General features: G+C 32.0%; 1 protein-coding gene across 2 annotated transcripts in view; it reads right to left on the reverse strand.

Moving 5' to 3' along the window:
- LOC129907855 (neuropeptide CCHamide-1 receptor) overlaps positions 1 to 17290 on the reverse strand; it is a 153816-nt gene extending 136526 nt beyond the window's left edge. For both annotated transcript variants that reach the window (XM_055984270.1, XM_055984269.1), the window contains exon 1: positions 16606 to 17290. The gene's annotated coding sequence lies outside the window, so the exon portion shown is untranslated. The remainder of the gene's footprint in view (positions 1 to 16605) is intronic.
- Between the last annotated feature and the right edge of the window lie 42 nt (positions 17291 to 17332).

Consider the following 17332-nt stretch of genomic DNA (forward strand, 5'->3'; position numbering starts at 1 on the left):
TTAAAAACATTTTTTTTTTTTTTTTTTTTTTTTTTTACACTTCATAAATTTCCGTAGTGAGCTTAGAGCAAGCTGCAATCTACAATCAGAGGCTCATCATAAGTGCATGTGTTAGTGGTTAGTAAATAACACATGCACAAAAATATATAGTACGATACAAAACTAACAATTAACATTACATTATAAAATTAATACAGACATTGAAAAACAATTACGATAGTGGTGCACTGGTCCGAAAACTTGTTTTCAATCCCACCTTACTTATATTAAAGTCGATATAAGATGTGTTTAAGTTAAAAAGTTTACACATACGATTAAGAGGTTCATGTATGCCATAGTTTGTTCTATGAAAGTCAACGTGTAAAAGTTCAAATCTTCGAAGGTGGTGAGACCCTCCGCGATAATTAATCCCGATACAGGCTAACAAGGTTGGAGCATCAATGTATCCATTAAGAAGTTGATGGAGAAATATTAGGTCATTATTAACTCGTCTTTGATATAGAGTTTGAATCTGAAGAAGTTGGATCCTTTGTTCATATGGAGGCAGGTTATAAGGATCAGACCAAGGAAGTCCCTTTAGAGCAAATCTTATGAAATTATGTTGAATTGATTCAATACGGCTTTTGTGAATTTCATAAAATGAAGTCCAAACTTGCGAAGCATATTCAAGATGGGGTCGAACGTAAGAATTATATAAGGAAAGTGTAACATAGGGGTCATTAAATTCCTTTGCCCAACGTTTAATAAAACCGAGCATAGAGTTAGCTTTATTTATAATGTAATTGATGTGTTCAGTGAATTCTAAATTTGAGCTAAAGTGAACACCCAAGTCCCTGAAACGGTCAACTCGACAAAGTTGCTGTTGCAAAATGCAATAATCAAAAACACTCGGAAATCGTTTCCTAGAAAAAGTAATTGTCTGGCATTTAACTGGGTTAAGTGTTAGACCATTTTTTTCACACCAAACACTAAAACTATTAATATCGTTCTGCAAAAGAACGTGATCATCGTTAGATTTAATTATTTTAAATATCTTCATGTCGTCAGCAAATATTAAAATTTCACTCGAACGCATGCATGATGTTACATCATTTATAGAGAGAATGAATAAAAAAGGGCCCAGGTGGCTTCCTTGAGGAACACCTGAGTGAGCAATGAAAGAATCTGAAAGACAGTTTCTAAATTTTACCTGATAGGACCTATCAATAAGGTATGATTCTACCCACGCTATGAAAAATGGCGGAAACCCAAAACTTTTAAGTTTAAAAATGATGACTTTATGACTAAGCTGATCAAATGCCTTTGAAAAGTCTGTGTATACGCAGTCTACTTCCCTTCCCTGCTCTAATGCATTTGAACATTTATGAAGAAAGGTGAGCAGGTTTGTTACAGTTGATCTTTTTCTTACAAACCCGTGCTGCTGCTCACATATAAGATTTTAAGATTAGAATTCCTTCTCATTTTTTGTAATTTTATAATTTTCCGAAAAATGACAAAAAGTAAACAGTGAGACATTATGTAAAAGCAAACAGTGAGACATAGATTTTTTAAAAAGCAAACAGTGAGACATAAATTAAAAAAAAATCTATTATTTTAGCATGACTTCAATATGATGTCTTAGTTTTTTTCTTTCGTTTTTTTTTTTTGGCTTTTTGTTATTTTTTTTTTTTTAAATGGGTTAAAGTAATATAAATTAATTAATTATATACTTGTCAATTACCTAATTATTTGACGTTTTCGTTAATTTTTTTTCAACTAAGAATGTCTCACTGATCGCACCCCTTGCAAACAGTGTGACGTTTTGACTTTTTCTACATTTTAGTCCAATGTGATGCTCTCATTCATTCTTTAACTACAGGTTTTTTTGCAACATTAAGATAAAATATGTCTTAAACTGTCTTCAAAGTTTCGTTAAGCTATCTTGAAAACATTCTAAGATATACCAATTTAAAAAAAGGGTGTCTCACTGTCCGCACCTCTCCCCTACATTTTTCTATATTTCAAGTTTAGTTATTCTCTTTTCTTTTTGATGTGCTCTTTCCACTTAAGCTTTGCATCCAAAGTCATTCCAAGGTATTTGGCCGTATTGGCGTAAGGTACAGCTTGATTATTAATGAATATTGGAATATTGTTTATCTTTTTATTTGTAAAGTTTATATGTGAAGATTTTGTTTCATTGAGTTTGATACGCCATTTTTCGGTCCAATCTCTGACTGTGTCGACGGCATTTTGTAGTTTTACTGCTGCCTTAGCGACACATTTGTCGGGTACCAAAATTGCGGTATCATCTGCAAATGTAGGACATACCGTTGCTTAAGGCATGCATTTATTATATATTGGAGTTTTATGAAGGCTTTCAAAGGCAATTCTTTCATAACCTGGGCAGTAATTAGATCGTAACCTTGTGATTTTTTATTTGATAGTTGATGTAAAGACATACTTTTTATTTCTTTTAATCTTACAATTGGTATTTCACTTTCATCTATCTTATCAACAAACTTTAAGCTATTTTCAGCCGCGTTTGTTGGGTATGGCTTAAAAACATTTTTTTTTTTTTTTTTTTTTTTTTTACACTTCAGAAATTTCCGTAGTGAGCTTAGAGCAAGCTGCAATCTACAATCAGAGGCTCATCATAAGTGCATGTGTTAGTGGTTAGTAAATAACACATGCACAAAAATATATAGTACGATACAAAACTAACAATTAACATTACATTATAAAATTAATACAGACATTGAAAAACAATTACGATAGTGGTGCACTGGTCCGAAAACTTGTTTTCAATCCCACCTTACTTATATTAAAGTCGATATAAGATGTGTTTAAGTTAAAAAGTTTACACATACGATTAAGAGGTTCATGTATGCCATAGTTTGTTCTATGAAAGTCAACGTGTAAAAGTTCAAATCTTCGAAGGTGGTGAGACCCTCCGCGATAATTAATCCCGATACAGGCTAACAAGGTTGGAGCATCAATGTATCCATTAAGAAGTTGATGGAGAAATATTAGGTCATTATTAACTCGTCTTTGATATAGAGTTTGAATCTGAAGAAGTTGGATCCTTTGTTCATATGGAGGCAGGTTATAAGGATCAGACCAAGGAAGTCCCTTTAGAGCAAATCTTATGAAATTATGTTGAATTGATTCAATACCAACGGCGTATACAAGGGGGCGGTCACGGGGTCATGACCCCCCCCAAGAACTCAGAACTTAAAAAAGAATTTGTTATGTGATACTGAAATCTCTTGAGTAAGATTATTTTCAAAATGTTGAAGTTTTAGAACATGAACGAAAATTAAAAGTAAACAAAATTTTTGGTATTCAAACAAACTATTTTACCATATTTTGGGGATGTGGTCATATTTTTAGCGAACGCTATGCTGGATTAGGATTATTTTGATTCGTTCGATAATATTAGTTGAGCTGTAGAGTTTTGTATGGAAACAAAATCCGGATAAGTATTATATTCAAAGCTTTTTAAAAGAAATTGAATCTAGTAGGTACACAAAAATAATATCTTAAGGGCAAGACACTGCTTACCAGCAATTAAAAAATGCAGCCATATCTTCTATTTTTTTATATGATGAAGTGAATAAAATATGCTTTAAATAGGGAAGCTTTCTGTGGCCTTGCTGTGTGGAGGTCAATTCTGTTGATAAAATTCGTCATCGGCAAAATGTTAAAGAAGGATATCATTTCTCAAATCTTTTTAGTTTTTTGCAATGTTCCAGTTCAATACATTCGTCTGATAAAATTTGGTGAATTTTGTTTGCTTACAGAATATAACAGTATTTTGTACATACTAAATTTGCTAGATCTGTTGCATTTTTTGAAGCAACTATCGATTTGTTAATCATCAATGGCCAGCCAATTATAGAAGCAATGTAAGCAACCTTATCTAAGGCAATTTGAATATTATTATTAAATATCACTTAGGGCTAATTTTTTGAATAGTTAGATAAACCTAAGTTAGAGCTTATTCCTAGGAATAAAAGTTTTTTTATAGTGATATTTATTCTTCTGATAGTCTATCTGACGATTGAAAAAGCAGGGCTTAATCTAATAAATACAACTGAATGTTTTTTATGTTGTAAACCGCTGATTAATAGATACCTGAAAACGGACGAATTCCAAAATATTGCCAAAATTATTTTTTTTGTCTTTACTATTTTAATAGAGGTATTTTAAATTCCCATACAATTTTAAAACAAAATTTAAAAAAAATTATATTTTCAATGCAATTTTTTTTACAAAACTTTGTGATTCGTTTGCCTGAGGTTAGGAAGACTTTTAATTCAAAAGTTAAAACTGTTATTAAGTAAAAACGATTTTTATATTAACTTTCTGGGCTAGCGGAAAACAATGAACAGTTGTTTTAAGGCAAATTATTCAATCGAAGTACTCGTACAGTACATTTTATTTTTAGGAGAGGATAGCCTCAATTGGTCAAAATTAAAGCCTAGTACGCTGCTGATAAGAAACGAAAAATCCCATACAAAAATGAAACAACGAAATGGTAAACCAAAAATTTCGTTCAACTTTTCGTTCTGTAGTACGCTGTTCGGCACAACGAAATTGAAAATCTAAACTTCTTTTTCGCACACAAACAATTGCCGGGGACATTCATTGTGTGTGGAAAAATGACATTTTGAGTTTTTTTGTTTGTTTTTGTTGTTCATTTTGTAACTGCATGTCTTTCTGCGATGCGTGTTTGCTTTTTTTCATTTATGTTTTGCAATTTTTGAGTATTTTTCTCTCCAGATTTCGCAAGCATTTCGTTGTCCTCGTGGAGACCGACGAAAAATTTCGTTTCACATCAGCAGCGTTCTAGGCTTTAAGGCTTAACGCTAAACTTAAACGAATCTCATACCGTTTTTGTTTGGTTATTTTTAGAACTACATTCGGAACTTTTCGATTCGAAATGCAAGACGCACAAATTTTAATGTTTAATAATTCAAAAAGTCCATTTTCAGGTTTATGCCTGCTATCAAAACTTTTGAAAAAAAAAAAAAAAAATTGGCATGACCCCCCCCAAGAAGCAAACCTGTATACGCCCCTGTTCAATACGGCTTTTGTGAATTTCATAAAATGAAGTCCAAACTTGCGAAGCATATTCAAGATGGGGTCGAACGTAAGAATTATATAAGGAAAGTGTAACATAGGGGTCATTAAATTCCTTTGCCCAACGTTTAATAAAACCGAGCATAGAGTTAGCTTTATTTATAATGTAATTGATGTGTTCAGTGAATTCTAAATTTGAGCTAAAGTGAACACCCAAGTCCCTGAAACGGTCAACTCGACAAAGTTGCTGTTGCAAAATGCAATAATCAAAAACACTCGGAAATCGTTTCCTAGAAAAAGTAATTGTCTGGCATTTAACTGGGTTAAGTGTTAGACCATTTTTTTCACACCAAACACTAAAACTATTAATATCGTTCTGCAAAAGAACGTGATCATCGTTAGATTTAATTATTTTAAATATCTTCATGTCGTCAGCAAATATTAAAATTTCACTCGAACGCATGCATGATGTTACATCATTTATAGAGAGAATGAATAAAAAAGGGCCCAGGTGGCTTCCTTGAGGAACACCTGAGTGAGCAATGAAAGAATCTGAAAGACAGTTTCTAAATTTTACCTGATAGGACCTATCAATAAGGTATGATTCTACCCACGCTATGAAAAATGGCGGAAACCCAAAACTTTTAAGTTTAAAAATGATGACTTTATGACTAAGCTGATCAAATGCCTTTGAAAAGTCTGTGTATACGCAGTCTACTTCCCTTCCCTGCTCTAATGCATTTGAACATTTATGAAGAAAGGTGAGCAGGTTTGTTACAGTTGATCTTTTTCTTACAAACCCGTGCTGCTGCTCACATATAAGATTTTTACTGAAAAAAGCGATACTCTCACAAACAACTTGTTCAAAGACCTTCGGAATGCAAGATAGTTTGGAAATAGGTCTATAGTTGGTAATTAATGTCTTATCACCTTTTTTAAAAATTGGAGTAAGAAATGATTTCTTCCATAGACACGGAAATTTCCCTGATTTGAGGGACAGCTCGAACAAAAAGAGAAGGGGCTGAACTAATGTGTTCCTACACTTTTTTAAAAGAATTGGGGGAATGGCATCTGGACCAGATGAATAATCATCTTTTAGCGATGAAAGAAGATCTAAAACTGTGTCATGCTGCACAGGAATATTGTTACAACTCGTTTGGGCATAGGTATGTAGACATTTAAAATAATCTTCATCAACATCAAAAGGTGTATCAACAAAAGAGTTGCGAAAGTTATTAGCGAAGGCATTGCAAATGTCAGATGGTGTTTGCAACAACAAGTTTTCATGGATAAAATTAACAGGATAGCCATCAGAGTTTTTCTTCGTGTTCACAAATTTCCAAAACGATTTAGGATCTCCTTTCAAAGAAGAAGCCATTTCGTTTATATAATTGGTATATAGAGTATTAGAGAGAATCTTAAAATCTTCGAAAATTGCAATATAATCGTTGTGATCAGTTAAAGAAAGAGATTTTAAATAGGTTTTCCATGCTCTGTTTCTTCTATTCCTAAGTGTTCGCAGTTCTTTAGTGTACCATGCATGGTTGAAATTACTTTGTTTAGAAATTTTGAGAGGGATAGTGTTATTAATGCAGTTGTTAAGGATGCTATAAAAACTGATAACTGCTTCATCAATATTAGTATACGTTGATATAGTATTAATACCAGAATTATTTAAATCTTCACATAGCAACTGAAAATTAGCTTTTCTGAAGTCAGGAGTATACGAGCAATCGAACGCATTACTATTTTCAATAACATGATTGCTTAAGTCAAGGAAAATATCCAAAGGGGGGTGGTAATGATCTATATTAGTGATTCCTGAACTAGACTCTAGGACAAGAGTACTAATAGCGTCAGAAGAAAAGACCAAATCGAGAATTCGATTTTTTGAGTTCTTAATACAGCTTATTTGCTGTAAGTCCGCAGTAATAATTTTATCTAGAAAAGCAAGTTCAGTTTGTGAAGAAGTCAAAGAAGCTTCTTGACAGGACTCATCTTCAGAAAGAATCCAATCAATGTGTGGTAAGTTAAAATCTCCTACAAGTAAAATGTTGCTATTGAAGCAAGACAAGTCCATTATATAATCTATTGCCATAGAAAGTTCAGTATAAACAACGTTCGAGCTTTTTGGGGGAATATATACATTGATAATGTATACGAATCTAGTTTCAAAAGAAAGCTTCACACAAATTAATTCAAGTGAAAGTTTGAAAGGGAAAGAAACGGGTGAAGGAACAATTTTATTTCGTACAGCAACGAGAACACCCCCTCCTAGTTCTTTTGCAACTCCAATATGACGATCTTTTCTATAAACTAAGAATTCTTGAGAAAAAAGTTCTGTGTCCAAGAAACTTGAATTAAGCCAAGTTTCAGTCAAAATAAATATATCATGAGGGAATGCTTGAGAGTTCCTAAAAATATCTGCTGTTTTACTACGGAGCCCTCTTACGTTTTGGTAAAAGAGGGTGAGCCGTTTGAGTTTTTTGCCGATGGAATTTTGGCTGAATGGGATTGTTTTTTATTGTTATTATTAAATTCTTTTACTAATGTTTCTGATGGCCAGATGTTAACATCACAAATAGAATCAAAGTATTTCGGATTCGTTATAATTTTGAAAGACGATATAAAACTACCAGGCTTACTTATTTTTGAACATTTGAACGGGGACTAGATCTTCAGTAGAAGTCGAGCTGTCTATCATTTCATTGGTGAGAGAAAACGAACTTAGATTAGATACTGCAATGTTGAAAGCATTGAGCAGTTCTTGGAATCCTTTAGAGAGTTTTGTAATGTCAATTTTAAAGGAAGACATTTTAAATGCCAGTTGGGAAAGAGAAAGTTTACGACAATCTGTACAGTACCAATAAGCGAACTTAGAATTTACAATCTTTTCAATAAATGCATTAGTTGAGCCAATGCACTTTGCATGGTACAGATTACCACATGGTCCAAAACATGCAAAAAGGGACGAAGAAGGACCTTCAGGGCAATTTTTAGCTGAACAAACCATTATAAAGCTACTAAAGCAGACAAAAATTACAAAAAATAAATTAAATTGAAAATTAGAAGTTAAAATTAAAAACAAAAAAATTAAAAATTAAATTAAAAACAAAACAAAAAAAATTAAAAATTAAATTAAAAACAAGAAACAAAAATTTAAATTAGAAAAAAAAAAAATATTAAGGCTTTCGTTGGGATTCGAACCGACGAGAAAAAAAATGAGAAAATAAAAGAAAAAAAAAATATTATTGGTTTTGGTAGTCAATTGGAATCAGAGACTGCAGTCTTTTCAGGCGCTTGGCTGCTTTCCATAGCGAAAAATCGGTTGAAGCATCAGTCGTTAAATTCTTTAGGAATGTACTGAGTGAATCATTCTTGAATTTATAAATTTGTTTTTTAAGATTGTTGGAAATCTAGTATTTTGCCATTTTCTTCGAGCTCTTCTTTTCTCTATTATCAACTCTCTTATCTCTAAAGGATATTTTATTTCATTTTGTCTTCTATTAGAAAATGTTGGAGTACTTTCTTCAGCGGCCTGTTGCACATCAGCAATAAATTTTTCCACTTCATGGTCAATTTGCTCGAGATCTTAAATTTATAAAACTTAAAAGCCTTTCTCTAAAATCACTCCAGTTTGTTTTCTTATTTACAAGCTTTGGATTATTTTTTTCTATTACTTCCGATTCACTTAGTGATAGAATCACTGGAGTATGATCTGATGACAAGTCATAATTACCTTCGACACTAATGTGATTTCGTTTGATTCCTTTAGCTACGAAAAAGTCAATAAGGTTTGGTATTTTGTTAGTATCGGAAGGCCAGTAAGTTGGCGACCTAGAGGAATAGAATTCGCAATTGTATTTACGGCCTGCTTGGAAAAGTCTTTTGCCTTTTGTTGATATAAGTCTTGAACCCTAATGGGTGTGTTTCGCATTGAAGTCTCCACCAACAAGAAAGTTATGCCCAAGAAGATTTAATAGATCTGTATAGTCATCTTCTGTCGGGGATCGCCTTGGTGTGCAGTATATAGCTGCTATCTTAAACTCTTTCTTTTTCATACACAATTAAAAATTCTGGAGTATTTTTCAATACTTTTTGGGTTACATATAGGTCTACACCAGAAATGTATTAGAATTTAATACATGATAAATATTAAAATTTTTTGGTCAATAGAAAATGTATTAAAATTTAATATAGTTTTATTAAAAAATAATACAGTTTATATTAGAATTTAATACCAAATGTATTAAATTTCATGTATTACATATTAAAATTTAATCTCATTATATTAATTTCTAATAAGTATTTGATTAAAAGATAATACAAAAATAGTTCAATTCAATACCAAATGTATTTAAAGTCAATAATATGTATTCTTTTCCTAAATTCATTATTGAAAATAAATATTAATCATAACTAATATAATAATGGTGATAATATTGTCTCTATTTTATTTGTTTCACAAACTGTGGCATGTAAAATCTTATTGCCGATCAAAATTCATCTGCAATGTATGCACTTTGCCTCGAAAAAACACAAAGCGCCTTCAAATTAGTACAAATTTACAAATTTTAATTTAATTTTTTTTTTTAGAAAAGGTACCCCAAACAATGGATTTTTTGCATTTTTAAAATGGCTACTGCTGACCACAGTACAAATAAAAACATAATAATTCGCCGACCAATGTCAGCTACCGTAAATCTTATCACAACAAAAACATTACTGTTAAAAAAAGAGCCAAGTTCTTCTATGTTGAAGTTATGCTAGCACAAAAAGTACTGAAATGTAAAAGTGTACCAAGTTCTAAAGCTTGGCTTTAAATTTGTATAAATAAAATGTTGATTGTTCTCTTGACAATTTTTTTTTAAATTACCGATTTTTAAAGCTATTTGAAAAATTGCCAAGTAAACAATCAACATTTTATGTATACAAATTTAAAGCCAAGCTTTAGAACTTGGTACACTTTTACATTTCAGTACTTTTTGTGCTAGCATAACTTCAACATAGAAGAACTTGGCTCTTTTTTTAACAGTAATGTTTTTGTTGTGATTTCACTACTTTTTGCAAGGTATTGCTCAGAGAAAATGGGCGGTTACCATGACCCTTGTCTAAAATTGTCAAATTTAAATTTTTTTCTTTTGTATAAACTCCCAGGTCTACCATTCTACCAAATGTGAATGTTCTACGAAAGTTAGAAATGCTCTATAATATTTGATGAAAATTCACCGGAAATAGGCAGTTGCCACGCCCCCTGGCTGAAATTCTCAAATTTTAAATTTTTTAATTTGTATAAACAACCAGCTCTAACATTCTACCAAATTTCAAGATTCTACGATAACCAGAAGCACTCTATAATATTTGATGAAAATTCAGCGGAAATGGGCGGTTGCCACGCCCCCTGGCTGAAATTCTCAAATTTTAAATTTTTTCCTTTGTATAAACTACCAGCTCTACCATTCTACCAAGTTTCAAGATTCTACGACTATCAGAAGTGCTCTATAATATTTGATGAAAATTCAGCGGAAATGGGCGGATGCCACGCCCCCTGAATTGAAAATCTCAAATTTTCGATTTTTTCCTTTGTATACACCACAAGTCCTATCACCGTGTAAAATTTCAAGTTTCTACGATATCGGGAAGTACTCCATAATTTTGATGATCTGTCAGTGAGTCAGTGAGTCAGTGAGTCAGTGAATCAGTGAGTCAGTGAGTCAGTTACGGTTTTTGCGATTTTTGAAGCCCTATATCTCAGAAACTACTCATCGTAGGAGGCTGAAATTTTGTGAGGTGTTTGGTTTCGACCAGCTCAACAAATGTAGTGAGTTTGAAATTTCTAGCATCTTTGGTGTGGAAGTTAGAGGGGGGTCGAAAATGGCCTGAGTTGTTTCCTGTAAATAAGGGTGTAGTGCCAAAGTTGCTAGAGAACTTGGCTGGGCACTACCGTGCCCCTTGATTTCTTTTATTTACCGACGAAAAACGCACAAAAAACGAAAAACCACGCACACCACTAATTTGTTAACAATTATTCACCATTTTCCGCGAAAAAAACACGAAGAAAATTTGTTATTTTTTAATTTATAATTTTTTCAAATGATATTTTATAAATTAAAAAAAAAAAAAACAAATTTTCTATTTACTGTGAAATATAAAAATTAAAGGGCGACCTGTCAGATTGTTCCCATTTTTGACAAACAAATTGTGACAAGGTTCGGAATATATTACCTTATTATGTGTACTGTAGCTGCTGACGTTTGATTAAAATTTAATATTCTCGTACTACAATTTAATACTTTTTATATTAGTTTTTAGTAAATTTTTATTATATTTTAATACAATTATATTTAAATGTAATATAATTATATTAAAATGTAATACAATATAGTCAAATATAATACAAAAATATTAAAATCTAATACAGCGGTATTAAAATTCAATACAAGATTAGAATTTAACCCACGGAGATTATTTTCTAATAATTTTTGTATTACAAGTAGTATACTTAATACTTAAATATTGAAATTTAATACAAAAAAGATTTAAAATAGTTTTAATATTTTTGAAGTATTAAAATGTAATATTTTTTGTATTGGAAATTGCTTTAATACAAGAGCTGTATTAAAAAATACTCCAGAATTTTTAACCGTGTACCAATACAAATAGTTGTTAAAGTGAAAAATATTCTTTTAAACAAATTCTTCTCATATTTCAAGGAACTTACATAAATACAACAATTAACACAAAAAAAACAAACACACAAAACAGAAACCCTTTGATAGCTAGTTGCGTTTTTTCACTTTCGTTCACAAACAAACTGTTTTATTTGCTTCGTTTTAGGTCAAGATGATCGTATCGGATCGCGACGCCAGATTTCTTATATTTTTTAAATCCAATTCATTATACCTACATATACAGGGTGATTCAGGAGTAATGTGCCAAAAAGCTAGAGCGTGTAGGTTAGGTCAAGACAAGAAAAAAATCGTGTGGGAGGGGGGGTCTATTCCCCTTCGTTTAGCGGGGAGGGGCAATTTAAAAAAAAATTGACTTAATTTGGAAAAAAATTATTAAAAATCAACGGTTATACTTACAATAACGTGCTGTACTTTTTTGTAAAGCCAAAATATTAGTCTCTTACAAAACTTTTAAACAAAGCCATTTTATGGCACAGTTTTTGAAAAATTAATTTTTAAAATCAAAATTTTTTTAAATTGCCACTCCCCGCTAAACGAAGGGGAACAGACCCCCCCCCCCATAAGATTTTTTTCTTGTCTCGACCTAACCTACACGCTCTAGCTTTTTGGCACATTACTCCTGAATCACCCTGTATATTAGGGTGGGTCAAAAAAATCGAAATTCTTTTTTTTTTTATTTTGTACTCCGAAAAATAGATTGCTAGACACCTCTAGATTATACACACCAAATATGAGCTCTTTATATTAATGGGAAGGTCCTCCGCTTCGCAATTTTCCATTTTTGCATCAAACTTCTAATAGAAAAAAAATAATTTTTTTAAGTAATTGACTTTTTAGCAAATTTCTTTACATATCCTTGTAGGAAATTGAACGCTCTACAAAAAAAAACCACTTTATTCGTTTATCTAACCGTTTAATAGATATTTGAGGTCCAAAAATCGAGAAAATCTTTAAAAATTCGTTTTTTGTTCTTAATTTTGTAACAAATTGAAAAATTATAATAATCAAACGCGCAAGAACTTTGAAAAATTTTTTGTGGGTTTTGCTGGGAACCATCTTAGTTTAATACCAATTTTTTTGAATTGTAATAATTGGAAAAGGGATTTCCTAACTCTCAAAAACTTTTTCTCGGAATTTGGTTCTACCAATTTCATTCTTGGGGGGGACTTCAATGTAAGGACTGGAATAAATGGAAATGTAGACTGCCACTCCATCCCTCCAACTTTTGTTGAAAATCAACGACGTTCCAAAGATTCCACCTGCGACTCCAACTGTAACTCTTTTTTAGAATTTATTGAAGATATTGGAGATATTGGCAGAGGGTTCAAGGATAAGGTGGAAGGTTGCTAAAGAGATACGTGGGGATACGTTTAGAACGACAACAGTTGTTCTAGCTGATGAATTCAAGACACATTTCCAGAAATTACTTACAGTCACACTTGATAGTGCTTCATTCAACTCTGAACTTGTTGCAATTCAAGTACCACAGTTGGATTGTCCAATTGAGTTAGATGAAGTTTATTCTGCGATATCATTGTCCAAAAATTTAAAAACTCCAGGTATGGATGGAATACCATATGAATTCTACAAAAACGCGACTCCGTCTCTGATTTTTGAAATACATAAGCTTTTTGTTGATATTTTTGATTCTGAAAGCGTACCAAGTTCGTTCAAAAAATCAATCATATACCCCGTTTTTAAGAAAGGAGATGCTAACCTAGTGTCTAACTATAGAGGACTGTCTTTTCTCGACACACTTTATAAATTATACACCTCCATTTTATTAAAAAGACTTACGACTTGGGTTGAAGAAAATAACATTATCACCGAATTTCAAGCTGCCTACAGAAATAACTACTCTACTGTAGACCAAGTATATAATTTGTCGTGTCTTATACAGCTTCAACTCAATGAGAAAAAGAAACTATATGCATTTTTCATTGACCTCAAAGCTGCATTTGATAACGTCGACAGAAATACCTTGTTTCACAAGCTTTCAGCACTGGGAATCTCAACGAAAATGGTTGATGTAATCTACTCTACTGTGATACTGCTGCTGCTGTTTGGGATGGTATAGGCTCCACTGAGTTCTTTTCCACTAACAAAGCTGTAAGGCAGGGTTGTGTCTTAAGTGCGCTCTTGTTTGTTCTATTTTTAAATGATTTACACGCCTATTTTCCTGTTGGACTGTTTATAGAAGGACAAGCGCTGAATATTCTACTTTATGCCGATGATATTGTGCTTTTATCTGATAACCCAGCCAACCTACAACAACTCATCAATAGCTTTATAACATATTGCAACAACTGAACTGGAATCTTGAAGTTACTCGTAACCTTGCTAAATCTGAAATAGTTTTTTTTCGAAATGGCGGACGTAGAGCTGCTAGTGAAAAATGGTTTTTCAATGACACCGAAATAACAGTTGCGAATCACTACAAATATCTCGGTGTTGTTTTTAATTATAACATGTCCTGGTATGAACAATTTGAATGAATCATCAAAAAAACTCAATTAATTCTACATGGTCAAAACTTCTGCGTAATAAATATGTCCAACACTCAACAAAGTTCAAAATTTACGATGCTGCATCTAGGTCTATTATGTTGTACTGCGGTCAAGTATGGAGATACCGTAAACGTAGTCAACTCGAAAAATTACAATGGTTTTTTATAAAACGATGTTTTCTTCTACCGGATAACAAGCCGAACTATGCTCTTCAAATCGAAACTGGTCTGCCTAAGGCTTTTCTCACAACTTTAAAACTGCACTTTTCTTAGATACGAAGAACCATGTCTCTGTCTAATGATAGGCTTCCTAGAATTTTATCTGAAGCTGTGATAAGAAAGAGCATCTTCTGGGCGAAAGAATGGTTAGACCTTTTTCACGAAACGTCTATAGATTTCACTTTCAATATAGATATAAATGAGTGGAATTTATCCCAATTCCATGACGAGTACTGTAATTTTTTGTACACTGGAATACCAAACTATTTCGATGATACGAACCCTCGGGATATGATCAGTCTCATCTTGAAGGCTCGCTGTGGACTTCTAAGTATCAATGGAAGGGCTTTCCAAAGAGACACCAATGGGATATGCACACTTTGTAACCTCGATGCATCTGAAAATACTTTTCATTTCATTGGGCTATGCCCTATTTTCAAAGGATACAGACTTAAATTTCTTGGTAACTACGTGCTTTCACACTCTCAACTCCTAAACATCCTAAATGGAAATTGCTATGATAATCTTTATCTTTATTTAAAAGCTGCACTTAATACCGCTACCTCATTTTAAATGAATTTTCTTAAACAAACTAACTCTTAAGCTTAATATTTTTTTAAAGGCACTTTTTTAACCTGACAGACAACTTAATGTTATTGTCTAAACTAATTTTTATATACCAGCTAAAGCCATGTTTTTGTTAATCACTTTTTATGTGATTAACATATTAAGTTTCAAATAACATACCAACATAAATTAGTAAGACAAGTAGTGGTTGTTCAACGAAAGCTAAAAATATCTTGAAATTTAACGAAGAACGAGCTTGTTCTGCGAACAATCTGGATAGATTTTTTAGTCTTAAGGCCCAACTATAATAGACATGAGCTCGCATGTGCTTTAACCTATATTAACAAAACCCAGCAGCGCAGCCTTTCTATAATTAATAGGCTTGAGCTTACATGACGTATGTAATTTCAAAATTGCATATCCGAGTGAGCGAAACACACAATCTCATAAGGCTGGCTATAATGCGCAAAAAACTTAAAACGAGTAATGATAATACGAAATAACATTGCTCAGTATCGAATAAAAACAACGTGGATACAAGGGGGGTGTCAGAGATCATTTTATTTTCATCTAATAAGAAGATTAAAAACCTAAGAATATTTTTTTTAGAAATATGTGACAGCCCACACATATCCAAGATAAAAAAAGTTCTGACCTGGGGGTGAGACTATGTTAATTACATTTTTTTTTGTCGCTGAAGCTCACGTCGAGTTTTTAGATAACCTTAAAAAGTATTTACTTCTTTTGAGGTAATGTCGAAAACCTGACGTTGTGAGATAAAATAAACTTCGGATTGGGTTTCAGCCACCGTAAAAAAAAAATATTATTTAATGAACATGGTCAGAATAATTTTTTTGTGTGGCTGTGTAATCAATGTAACTAGACATTTTTTCATGTTCTGTCAGAAGTACTTTTACCCACATGAAAATACATAGTGACGTTTTTGAAGATTAAAGTATGGACACAAACACAATATAAAAAAGTGAAGTACTTAAAAACATCCATTTGACTGTTTTTAGTTTAATCTTTTATCTTGTTGTATTTCATTTCGCGCAGTAAAACAGATAAGGAATTTTATTAATTTGAGTTTAATTTTTTTTTTAAATCGAGGATTTCAGCTAACTTAAACTTTTTATATCAGTTAACTGCTACCAAAAAGTTTTTGTATAACTTTTTTTGTAAGAAAAAGTCATTTTAGAACCAATTAAAGTATTTTTTATGACCCATAGAACCTTTTTTTACTCTACCTGCCAGAAAATTAAAGATAAGCTCATAAGTTCTCAGCCATAGCTGAATTTGAAAAATAAATAGTGATTTAATTTATTTTATACGTTTGCATATTTTTGGGGGCAATTAAACAAACATCCCCAATATTACTTCCAACAAGTGTGATGCAGTTAAATTTGATCATAATAACAACAACAGATGGAGTCATAAGAAAATTATTGCTAAAAGATCCTAAAAATGAGGTTTGCGGGCGAGAAAATATGTAACATTTTTTATTATATTCACTCCTTATGTTTTATGGTAAAAGGAAATTCATGATGGAGTAAAACATACCCGAACATTTAACCGGCTTTGCTCTTAAAATGTAAATGTGATCATATAAATATTCACTTCATCTGTATTTTTCTTTTCTTTAACATAAACTCAAAAAATTTGTATTTATTACTTTTTATTATTATTTCAACATTAGCGATTTTTTTGGCACTTATCTGATTTTATTTCGTACACAGAATTTTGTGACTTTTCGAATAAATAAAAACAAGAGGTAAAAAAATTAACTTTTATAAACACAAAACACCGCTTCGTTACTTTGAAAAACTAGAGAGGAGTTCAGCAACGTACCGCGCCACGATGTTCTTTCGATTAAAGACAATTTTGAACTGACCATTAGAGTTCATCTTCAGAAACAAAATTGTCACAAAATCGAAATGTTTCCCGCATTTTTGAAATACTTTAGCTATCCATAAAATACAGTAAGAATACGAAACTTATTTATAAAGGAATTTTCTAGCTGGAATTAGCATGCGCAAGAATTTACCAATGAAAAAGATATTCATTCATAAAATTTTATTATGTTGCGAGAAAACTCTCCACAAGGGCTTTTTGTTGCAGCGATTCTTAAACTGAGTTGTTAATTCAGAATTTTAAATGCTGAAGTTTTGAAAAAGCTTAGTGTCTATGAAAAGGATATACTACAAACGTTAGGTTCTTGTAAATGCTATATTTTATGGATTATAGCTACGTAACACTAAAATTGAATCGTTTATTTTCAAAAGGAGAT

The sequence above is a fragment of the Episyrphus balteatus genome, chromosome 1, assembly GCF_945859705.1.
Source record: "Episyrphus balteatus chromosome 1, idEpiBalt1.1, whole genome shotgun sequence".
Taxonomy (NCBI): domain Eukaryota; kingdom Metazoa; phylum Arthropoda; class Insecta; order Diptera; family Syrphidae; genus Episyrphus; species Episyrphus balteatus.